The following is an 11855-nucleotide window of genomic DNA, read 5'->3' on the forward strand; positions in this document are numbered from 1 at the left end:
CATAATTTATGATTATTTTATTTTTTATTTCACCTATAATTTTAATCAAGCATATTTATATTTTTTTTATATATATCTAGTACGAGTTAAACGAGAATGCAAATTGACAGACACATCAGCAGTACCATCATTTGAATGTAAATGTTTTTTTTTTTTTTTATTGAACATATATATTTTATTTTTTTACTGATCGAAATTAGTAGATCAATGACGTGAATCTTGGTAAAGTTTGTAACCGGACTGGCGCCTTTGGTGGATCTGTTTAATGATCAACACTGTGTTTAACTGTCGAGACCCAGGGATCCCTGGGTCTCGATACTGCTTGTCCGCCCACCCTACATCGACTTGAAGATGCTTCCGTGTGTTTTATGTTTGATGCATCAGTATAAAAAATATTTATATACACACGAAGCCCTTTTTATTGTGGCTGATATATATATACACAAATGGGAGTTTATAAATGTGCAAACTGAGTGAGTATTAGAGATTCTCTTTGGGCCGCGTGCCACTGTGCATTTTTAACGATCAGCATGTACGATTAAAAAAAAACCTGAGAGGATCTTATATATATAGCCGTGTACACACCCGTGATTTCTCACACTTTCACGATCTTCTGGGTGTCAAACTACAAACGTGTATTGTACGCGCATTCTTATATATATTTTTTTCAATATTTACAAACATTGAATACGAACTTGATTTGTACTCAATCGTTAACCATGTCTTTATTGATTAAAACCCAATCCAAGGAGACTCTTTATTTATAGTTGAATCGATCATTGCCAAGTTTGTTTAATTTTTTTTTTTTTTTTTAAATTACTTTAAATGCGTTTAAATTATCTCAAGCATTCATTAATTTTTTCTATTTTCATGGAATTTCATTTAATAAATTTTTAAACTAATACATTATTTATAAAAAAAGAATTATGAATTTAAAAAAATTTAAATATTTTATATTATTATTTAATTGGTTAATCTATTTTATAAATTTTTTTTTTTGTTTCAAAAAAATTTAAAGATTGCAAGACAATTGAAATTTATCATAGTAATTCATCTCGGGTTAGCCTGGTTGTGATGTTATTTAATTTTTTTCAAAAAACAAAAGAGATAAAAAAAAAAAAAAATAAAAAGATTGTCTTTCAGATTTCAAAAAGAAATGAGGGAAGAAGTAATTGTAATTATCAACGGAAGAAACGAGGGTGGTGCAGACAGTGTAAGAAGAAGACCGGCGTGTACAATTGATTGGTCCTGGCACATCCTGTCTTGATCGAGCTATATAGATTTTACCTCATCTCATTCATGGGAAAGTCTCGTTGGATATTGAATTTAACAAAAAAAAATATTATTTGCTTTATATTCTAAAAGGTTCGATATATGTTTCTTTTGTTTTGTTTTTTTTTTTAATTTATATTATCTAATAGTGTGGATGAATTTGTATTTATCGTCACCTTGTTTTTTATTTTTATATTTCATCTTCATCTTTTCGATGCCGCGCCTATAGTATTTTATAAATAAATGCGTATCCGTTGCGCGGGCGGCAACGATTCCGTTCTACATACGCCAAGAGGTGAATGCGAACATGGTCGTATCGATCTTGATCGAAACTGACGTATCTTGCACACATAATCTTACGCCACTTTAGACATTCAAGCAAGATATAAAAAAAAAAAACAAAAAAACAATCTGATGCAAAAAAAAAGGGAAAAAAAAAAAAAGCTACCGGAATACCTGTAATTTAAAGAACCCGTTAGTGATCAACTTTGCTTGTGACGAAAAAAAAAAACAAAAAAAAAAACTAAGACAAAAAAAAAGTAATAAATAGTGACGTAGTGACTTTTAGGAAAACGCTTTCACTGTATAGGAAGTTTGTGGTAAGACTAAAAAATATTAATTCTAAACAACTGGTTATAATGATAACCAGCTCAACTTATCAAATATATTTATCATAAAAATATTTTAAACATTTAAAATAATATTATCAGATTTTTTTTTCAGACATATTAAATTATTATTATGAAGAAAAAAATCATCAAGATTTTAAAATATGAGGTAAAAATAAAACAGTTAATTTTCAAATTATTATGGTCATGATGAAAAAGTTTGTTAAAAAAAATAACTGGTAGTTGGTTGTAAATTTTTTTGGCTGTCGCTTTCGCTGATAACCTTGGTGACTGTAACTGATTAGCGGTAGATATAGAAACAAGCGTGATCCAAATGTGTACGTGGCGCATGTTGATATTTATTTTTTGTTGTTGTTGGTCTGCTGGGGTTTGGTGTTTTTTTTGTTAATAAAATGAAGGTGGGTATAACGATGCCCGCACACTGACAAAGTCAAGTGACCTTGGACAAAAGCGGGTGGGCACAGGAAGTCAGCAAGGTTTTTATCAAATCTACTTCGTTTTTTTTTTTTCATATTATATCTTCTTTAAGCTAATAGATAATTTGACTAGTAAATTGTCAATCTTTCAAATGTCACAGCTCAAAAATAATATATCAACAGGAAAAATAAATAGTATGCTGAATTTTATGAAATTAAAATTGAAATTTTCTTGTTCATACACAGTATTTCATCAAAATGTCAAACCTTCAACTGTCTTTCTATACCTCGTTGTTGAATTTTTTATTTTTTTTACAGCATTATCGAGACTTACATTGCGTCATTGGTCCCCTGCACCGGATGCTTTCAACGGACGTAAAATTCCCTTTTTTTCTCTCCAAGTTTTTTTTTCATTATTTTATATATATATTTTATTTTTTTTTTTTTTGCTCGACTCTTTCGTTTTTTCATTCACACTGACTTCCGGCATGCCACTCTGGATTGCCACCGAGTAAATTGAAGGAAAATTAGGTTGATTTTACTTTTTTTTTATTTTGCGTCATGCTGGGATTTTTTTGAGAAAGAAATCATTGCTTGCCCAAAAAAAAAAAAATTATAAACGACTCAAAAATTCGAAAATAAGGAAAATGAAATATGTGTAAATAAAAAAAAATTTATATATATATTTATAAATAAATGATATACTAAATAATAATGAAAACTATTTAGACTTTTATCTACAAGAAGAATCAGAAATAAAATTTTCAATAGACCGATAAAGACTGGTAATAAATGCCAAAGTTGTTGTTGATGGTTTTTCACAATATATCCACCAACTTAAAGTGCTATTTTATATATATTTACAACAATGTTTAAGTACTTCTGTACATTCAAGTATATATGAAAAAAAAAATCCCTTACTCCGTGTTACAAGTGAAACAAAAAATAAATAAATAAATAAAACAACAAAGAAAAATATTAACTATATAGAAAGATTCAAAGAAAATATAAAATTGATTTAGCAATAGCCAGGTCACATATTCACAAGTACAATGAAAGATATCATTTACATAAAAAATATAGACAAAGATACCCCATCAAAAATAACAAACATAATACATCGTTGAAATTAATTGACACGCCAAAATAAAAAAAGGAAACAAAAAACATAAATTACAATATTATAATAGAATATCTAATTAGCATTTCAAGTTGATGATTATATAGATCGTATATAGAAAATTAAAAGCAGGTGATATATATGTTTGTATTATAAAAATTAATTTAAAAAAATGAGTTTAAATTTTAACAGATCTCTTTGCAAGATGTCATATGATAATAAAAACAAAATAAATAAACAAAGGGTCAGGGTTTTTAAATGATTAATGAAAAAAAGATATAGATCATTTAAAAAAAAAAAAATAAAGCATCAGAAAGTTTCACCAGTTGAATGTAATCCAAAGGCATCAACCTCTATTTTCCAAAAAATATATACATAAGAATAAAAAATAATAAAATACATAAATACGTTATGTAAAATAAAAAATATTTTGAAAAAAAAGGTACAATGCAGGGAGCCGCAATATAGTTTGAAATAAGTATCGATATCTGATGTGATTTAACGTATGATAAAGTCTACAGAAATCGCAAATAATGATTGTTATACAAGCCGCAGGTATTGCAAGTTATATTCAAGATCCAATGGTGCGTGCCAAGTGGTGTATATATATATATTATAATAAAGGACTATGTCCAATGACACCTCGTTAAATTGAACGGTTTAAATTTGCAGCTTTCACATATATAAAATGATTGATACCTATATAACCAATAAAATAAATAAATAAAAATGTTTTAAAAATTTTTGACAATGTAACTGAGATGATAAACTGCAAATCCATTTTTCTTGTTCACAAATCAAAGATCAAATCGATATTATAAACCAAGATTGAGACTTGGAAAAAAAAAAATATATATAATAAAACAAAAATATAGAGAGAGTTGATTCGGAGAATTCAAAATGTATTTGAATTTTGCAGTGTCATTGGATGAGCATTTCTGAACTCATGACAATGCATATCAAGATTTATGACTGATTGTAAAATTTTCATTCAAAAAATAAATGATACAAAAAAAAAAAAACTCGGTAATAATATTGTTAAAAAATATATTAATAAATTTTTTTTAGCAATTGTCTTAAATGTTTCGAAAAAGTAAAAAAATTTATTCGATAGATTGATCTTGTGCTTGCTCGCGCGCGTTCACTTACTTGACCCGCCCCATTGCATGCTCATATACTGATATCCGATCGATGTAAGTTCTGATCAAGTATCTTGGCTCTTGGTCGAGTGCCTCACGTGCGCCATACCAGATCCAATGTATTTTTATTTTTATTTCTTCACGTCCTTTAACAACCTGCAGCACCTGATACCCAACAGTTTTTCCACACAATTTAAATGCAGGCATATATATATGTAGATATCTAAATGGATATAGTGAACAGCACTTTACCCATTACTCGACACTAATTTGTACTTTTGTATACCCACTTCCTACCTCGACGTGTGTAATAACGTGACAAGGAAAAATTTCCGGTTAGCAAGGACGAAACAGGGGGGAGGGGCACCTGTTGCAATAGGGTTGAAGTTCATTACAATTTATTTATATTTTTTTTGCTATATATATATTCTTTTATTTTAAAACCTATATCAACTTGTTGTACTTGTTGATCACTGTTATCAAAATCGCATTCTACCACAACTTTATATAGAAAAAAAAAAATAAAATGATGATTATTTCGAAATTATTTGATTGAGATTTCATGTCAGTTGTTAATTTTTTTTTTTTTTTTTTCATTCAATGAAGATTGTAAATAATATAGTACTAAAAAACATTGTATGTATATTTTATACTCTGCATTTGCAGATAATTATATCTACTTCAGTGATATAAAAATTATAAAAGAAAAAAGAAACAATTTATAATAATAAAAATAAAGAAGAGAAAAAAAAAAAAAGTAAATTGGTAAAAGAAAAAAGAAAATAAATAAATAAAAAAAAATATACAGACAACACCGACAACACAAGTGACAAAGCTGCTAAGTGCTGGACTGTGTACACCAAGTTGGTTGACTCTTTTTCCCGCACCTGATTCACGAGTTTGTATATGCATAATACATATATATATATTAATATATATGCACTTGTCATGCACACACTTTCTGGTCTGCATAACTCTTGACCATACTCCCATGTTCCCACGGACAATTTGCGGATCAGTAACATACATAGAGCCAGAGGAATATAATGCAAAGCAAAAAAAAATGAAATATGTATAAATAAAAAATGAAAAAAAAGGTTTTACACTTTTATGGTCAATGTGAATTGTAATTGTGAGTCATGTTTTGAATTTAACTGTATGATTATTATTATCTTTATTATTCAATAAGCTTGGTGAGACACGTCAATAATTATATTCAACACACTACTGTACCAATGACGATGCAATCGCGAGAGAAAATGCTGATTGTAGTTAAGTATCCAACTTGAAATTACACATATATATGTATATCAAGTTGTAATAAAAGAAGAAGATGAAAAAAAAAGAAAAGAAGAAGGTGTTTTATGTATATGCTCAATGATGCCTGGGTATACCCTGATTGATACAGATGACTACATTCAACGGACGTGTGGTGAATACCATAACTTTTGATATCTATATATATATTATAAATAAAAAACAGGTTCGCGTATTTCGTTGTATTGGTTTATTTTATTTTTGTCTGTATATAAATATCAAATGTATATAATGTATTCCCCCGTTGTGTTCTATGTGTCCACGCACCTGATGAAGTTGAAGAAAAAGAAATAAAAAAATAAAAGAAAACTATGTATGTATGTGACCACATGTGCATGCTTTCTGTTCATTGATATCGGCAACGATCGTCGCAACAGGTGCCGGAGATCAATATAAATATACATTCGTAGTTAGAGGATAGATAAGCTTCATGGATTCATGGAATTTTATACAGGATCATTTACTTTCATCATTTGATCTGATATAAAATAACGAGGATTAAAAATATATATATATATAAAAAATGATAATTTTATTGAATAGTGCTGAGAGCTATTTATTTCGTTTAAAGTAGACATTTTTGATTATCGAATAAACCAATTTATTGTTTTTATACTAGAAAATTGTTTTTTAATGATTTTTTTATTATTTTTTTTTTTTTATTTATTATATATATTTAATATCACTAACGCTTCTGGTATACAGTAAAAATAATCATCAAGCAATCTTATCATAATCGAATCAAATAATAATCCTATAATACTGATCAAATTAAATCGTTCTTTTGGAATTTTTAAGATTGCATATATAGTTTTTAACTTTAAACTAATAAAGGGTCAACTTATTTTTTATTGATTATTTTTTATAAATTTATCAAGATTTTTTTTTGCTGACAAATAAATTTGATATTTTGAAATTTTCCAAGTGAATTTGGTTGGGATATAAATATTAGACCAGTGAGTATTTTGTAAGTAGAAAATAGTTAGATAAATAGGATGCAATTGGGGCCAGGTGTGGCAGTTTGCCGAGAGCGCACGAGTCTTTCTTTTTTCGCTGCTTTAATGTAACAAATGTTTCCTTCTCTCTTGTGCATATGTTACATTCAACATTTTCCATCACAAATTTACACATATATACATATGATATATCTCACGTGAATAAATATATATACACGTACACTAATGTTAGTGGTTTACTATAAATAGATTCAAGCTACTTGTACACGCAAAGTCTGTGATACAGGGCGTACGATCGGCAAAACGTGGCTTGGATCAGATGGAAATATAAAAGGGGTAAGAGGTAAAAAAAAAAAAATTAAAATAAAAAGTAGAGACAAGGGAGAGCACACACAAGTTTATCTGTCTTACTTTGTTCATTCCTTGTAGCCTGCTATACATTGAGCTAACTGTATATAACCGGAGGAGCCGCGCGCGATGCCACACTGCAATTAACTATCAGACAACTTGCTGCACAGCTAATAAACGAAACAAGAAATATATATAATACGCCCAAGGTCTATGCAAACTTTAAGTGTAGATAAATATTGTTTGATGGTCCGTGCAGCAGTGAGATACTTGACTCGAGAAAAATTTAAGGAACCGGACTCATTATACCGACACAAACACACATGTCCTTAAGATTATATATATGTATGCCAATATATATTTCAATTTTCTTGTTTTTTAATTTTTTTTTTTTTTTAAATGTTTGGGTAAGGTGTAGCTGGAGGTAATACTGGCAGTGACCATTCATTCAACGTCACGCGACGGTCCTGACCCGTAAGAACAAACTGATAGGCCTGATATATTCGCAGCATTATAATAGCACCCAACGTATTTACCGTAAGTATAAGGTGATTATCGTAACGCTGTCGTTGCGTTAAGTGCCGCTCTTACTCCTCCTATTTGTTGATGTTTATTTTTTTTATTTTTTTTTTCAATATGTTTTTATATATCGTTCATTTTTTTTTACTATCCTCTTTTCAGGAGCAAATATTGTTGTTTGACCAGCAGCAATTGCGTAAATATAAACAGTAAAGTAGTAAATATTTATCAAAAAAAAAAAAAGGAAAATTAAAAAATTAAAAAAAAAACAAAACGTTCAACACGAAGGAGGAAGCCTGGAAGGTTTAAACCATGTATGGGCTTTTTTTTTTATCATATATATTGAACCGGTTTTTTTATTTTTTCTTTCATCTTTCAATGAGAATTTTATTCTTGTATTTGACTTGCGGACATTTCGAACAAATAGCATTTGTGAATTACCGATTTAAGAATATATTATCGTTATTTGCACGATATGTGCCAATTGGATTGGTGGTAATCATCACAATATATTATATATAGTTTGTAGTTTAAAAAAAGATTAAAAATGCATGTTTGTAAGTAAAAAAAAAATAGTAAAACATTAGCCTTAATAAAATTTGTAAAAAATAAATATATGCAGAATGTAGAAAAAATTTATAAACAAAAAAAAAATGAGAGCAACAATGATGGAAGAATTATGATAATATTGCAAGATGAAAAAAGAAATAATAAATAAATTTAAAAAAAGAAATGATGAACATTTGCAAAATGACATCGGCAAAATGACCTAGGCTGATGTCCAGCTGAGATAATGTCCTTGCTGCTTCAATCTTAAGTAAAAAATATTTTTAACGTTTTGTACATGACTCTTGCGTTCAGTAGAGTGCCGGTGTAGTCAGAAGGAGTTATGGCACGCGGTATACCACGTACATTATTTATTAGCAATTTCGAATATTCATACCTTCAAGTATATAACATACAACGAAGACCATAGTCGTGACCAATCGATCCACCAACGATTTACAATAATCGTTAACTATACAAAGTACTTGATGAATAATTGCAAAAATAATTCTTGATGATAACTTTCATAAACATATTTTAATAAATTAAAAAAAAATTATGTTTTGTTCAATAAATATTATGGGAATATTAAAAATACATTTACCAAAATGTATTTTTTTTTTTTAAATCGTAAATTACATTACCACCATGACAAATAATTTATATTGTCATCTTTTAAAAATTAAAATGGAATTATCATTTTAAAGATCATTAAAATTATATAACAATAGAAGATATGTATTTTTTTTTTTTTGTTCAATAGAAACGGATGTACAAGCCCAAAAAAATAAAACAAAAATAGAGAGGGTTCAAAAAAGACGATGAAGACGAAAATAATATTTAAAAAAAAAAAAAAAAAAAAAAGAAGACTTTCTCGACAATTCGTTACATCCGTTTGTAAGTCATTCTACCAAAACCATATACATACATTTAAAAATACTTAACGTTGTCGTTGAGTTAAAATAATAAAAAAATGTATAATTTTATTTCGAAAGAGGGTCGTCGACCAGTGAAATTTTGTTTCCTAAGATATTTGACGATATAACTCGTTGCACCCTTAATATAATGAGCCACCACCTGACGCAGACAACTGCCTTTAAGAAACAACTTGAGAAGGGCAGTTGCCTTGAACGTTACCTTGATCACTATAGGGGTGATTGAGAAAGCTAGGGAGAGTTATAAAATAGCAGATGTGTGCTACGACGACGACAGCGTATGCCTCTGAGCTACTAGATATATACCGATATATATTTTGGAAGGTGATCAACCGCGATGATACAGGTGTTTTTATTTTTCTAGCTGACTATACTTTAAAATATTCCTAATTCAGAAGCAGTCTAATAATTATTGAATCAAGATAAAGTTATGGTGACATCTGACAAGTCCAACTGTCACCATCAAAACATTATTTGGACATTATATACCACACAAGTTGCACACACTAAATGAAATTAAATTGCTCCTTTCATCACCATCATCATCATCATCTTAAAATTGGAACATTTTTTTACGTTTAGATTATTGTTTTGTTTTTATCTAATTTTTTTGCATCTTAGCTGATAGTAGACTATGTTTTTGTTGAATTTTTAAAAAATTGGACTCAGAGTGATGAAAACCACGCTGTATTACAACGGAAATGGACGTCGTTTTCGTGCCAGCTAAATTGACTTCTTTCGAGGTAATAAAAGTATAAGCAAAAAAGCAAAAAAAAAAAAAAAAAGAATTATGGTAGTTCATAACTTGATGATTATACGCCGGATAAGAATTAATTGACTTCCTGTCAGGATGACGAATATACTTTGAGGATCTGGTGAAATCTGTTTTTTTTTTTAATTTTTTTTTCGCTATTTTAAATTTTGATATCACACTAATCATCTTCCCGCCAAAATGGTTAACACTCAGTTTAAAGTATATATGTAAATAAAAGACTTGTGACTTACCCAGTCAGAAGATTAACGTTGATGACACTTTTATGATTTAATATATTCTCTTCTGTTCGTGCATTCAAGTCTCTCAATGATGATTCCACTGGTTTACTTATAAACACCACTTGAACAAAGTTTCATTGTAGTCACACACTGTCTCCAATCATAGCCAATGATTCAATTGACAACTATAAATATTTAACAAAAGAAAAAGTCTTTAAAAAAATAATAAATAAAACAAACACTGGTATATCTGGAGTAATCACAGCACTTGTAGTTCCACAATTTAATTTTTTCTTCTATTTCAAGACATGAATTTGATAAATATAAATAAACTCAATAAAAATAATAAATAAATCAAAATACTATTAAATAACAATGATGTAAAATTAATGAATGCACTCGCGTGGGGTGAAAAATGGATGTATTTTTGCGCTCCGTCGGATGTGTACCCTCGGATGCGCACCAGCTGATTTGGTTTGGTCTTGGGCACACGGTCGAGTACCAGTCACAGTCCGCGAAGCGTGATCAGTCTGAGTTCGCAAATTTTAAACACCAAAAAAAAAATACTAGGACCCTTTTTTTTTATAATTATCAAAAATCACTGTCACAATATTTTAGCCAGTTGTCTTTATGATAATGCCCCCGAATTTATAAAACAAAAACAAAACAGTATCAAACTTTATTTGACAGACGAGCACGGTAACACGCGGACACGTAAAACTTGTTACAAAAGACCAAGTCAGAATGATAGTACTAGACGTAGTAGCAATCTAGGCCTTGTGTACCTCGTGGAGCGTGCAGCAGGAGGCGTGCTGTCCCGTACTGGACTAGCTCGGGCCCCTGGCTCACAGAGGGCCGGTCGCGCTTCACCTCCGCTTCGCTCTAACCATTTCCCCCTTCTCTTTAATTTTATTTTACCTCTTCGACACTCTTCGCCACCTCCTTCTCCAACTTAGATATCAGTACTTGCCGCCCACCTCCCCGCCAGGTGAGTCCGCGATCTCTTTTTTCCCTCACCATATTGCCCACAAACACAATATATCCTATGCTTAACACCAAATGTTCTTTTCTTTTTTTTTTTTTTTTTCCCCTTCATCATTCCTTATTTTTTCATCAATTTCCCACTTTTTAAACATTTTGTTGGCGGGCAAACACTTGATTCGTCTCAAGTATATATACGATGGGCCCATATAATCTATCGTCAAACATTTTAAACGTGCCATCATGTATTGCTTATCAAAATGTTATATTAAAAATTTTAACTTGTAAGGCCCATTTGATATAAGGCCCATTAATTTTTTTAAATTTAAAAATTTGTCTCAATTTGCTAGAAAAAAATTACCTTTTTTCTAAATGAAAATTATCATCCAGTAAACAAATTTCAACATGAATTGAGCTAATGGATCAAGTAGAACCATAAAAAAAATATGCCAGTTGATTTATAAGAAAAAAAATATAAATCTTCAATTTATGCTATTATTTGTTGAATGAAAAAATAAAATAATCATCTGATCGATTGAACTGATGATGTATCAAATCTTGTAAGATATTATTTGAGCTAAATTGATTCAACACCCCCAGCAGAATTGAACAGGTGCCACCAACAGTGCGTTTCGTGAACCGCAGTGAGCGTGGCGAAATTGTGAATCCGATCCAACCGACCTG

The 11855-nt window shown here is 29.7% G+C and overlaps 1 protein-coding gene across 3 annotated transcripts in view; it reads right to left on the reverse strand.

The window, feature by feature from the left end:
- The window catches only part of LOC122855370 (paired box protein Pax-8), a 76956-nt gene extending 65920 nt beyond the window's left edge, over nt 1–11036 (reverse strand). For 2 of the 3 annotated variants that reach the window (XM_044156668.1, XM_044156667.1), the window contains exon 1: nt 10203–11036. The gene's annotated coding sequence lies outside the window, so the exon portion shown is untranslated. The remainder of the gene's footprint in view (nt 1–10202) is intronic. The other variant, XM_044156671.1, reaches the window with a different exon arrangement.
- Between the last annotated feature and the right edge of the window lie 819 nt (nt 11037–11855).

This window comes from Aphidius gifuensis, linkage group LG4, assembly GCF_014905175.1.
Source record: "Aphidius gifuensis isolate YNYX2018 linkage group LG4, ASM1490517v1, whole genome shotgun sequence".
Lineage (NCBI taxonomy): Eukaryota > Metazoa > Arthropoda > Insecta > Hymenoptera > Braconidae > Aphidius > Aphidius gifuensis.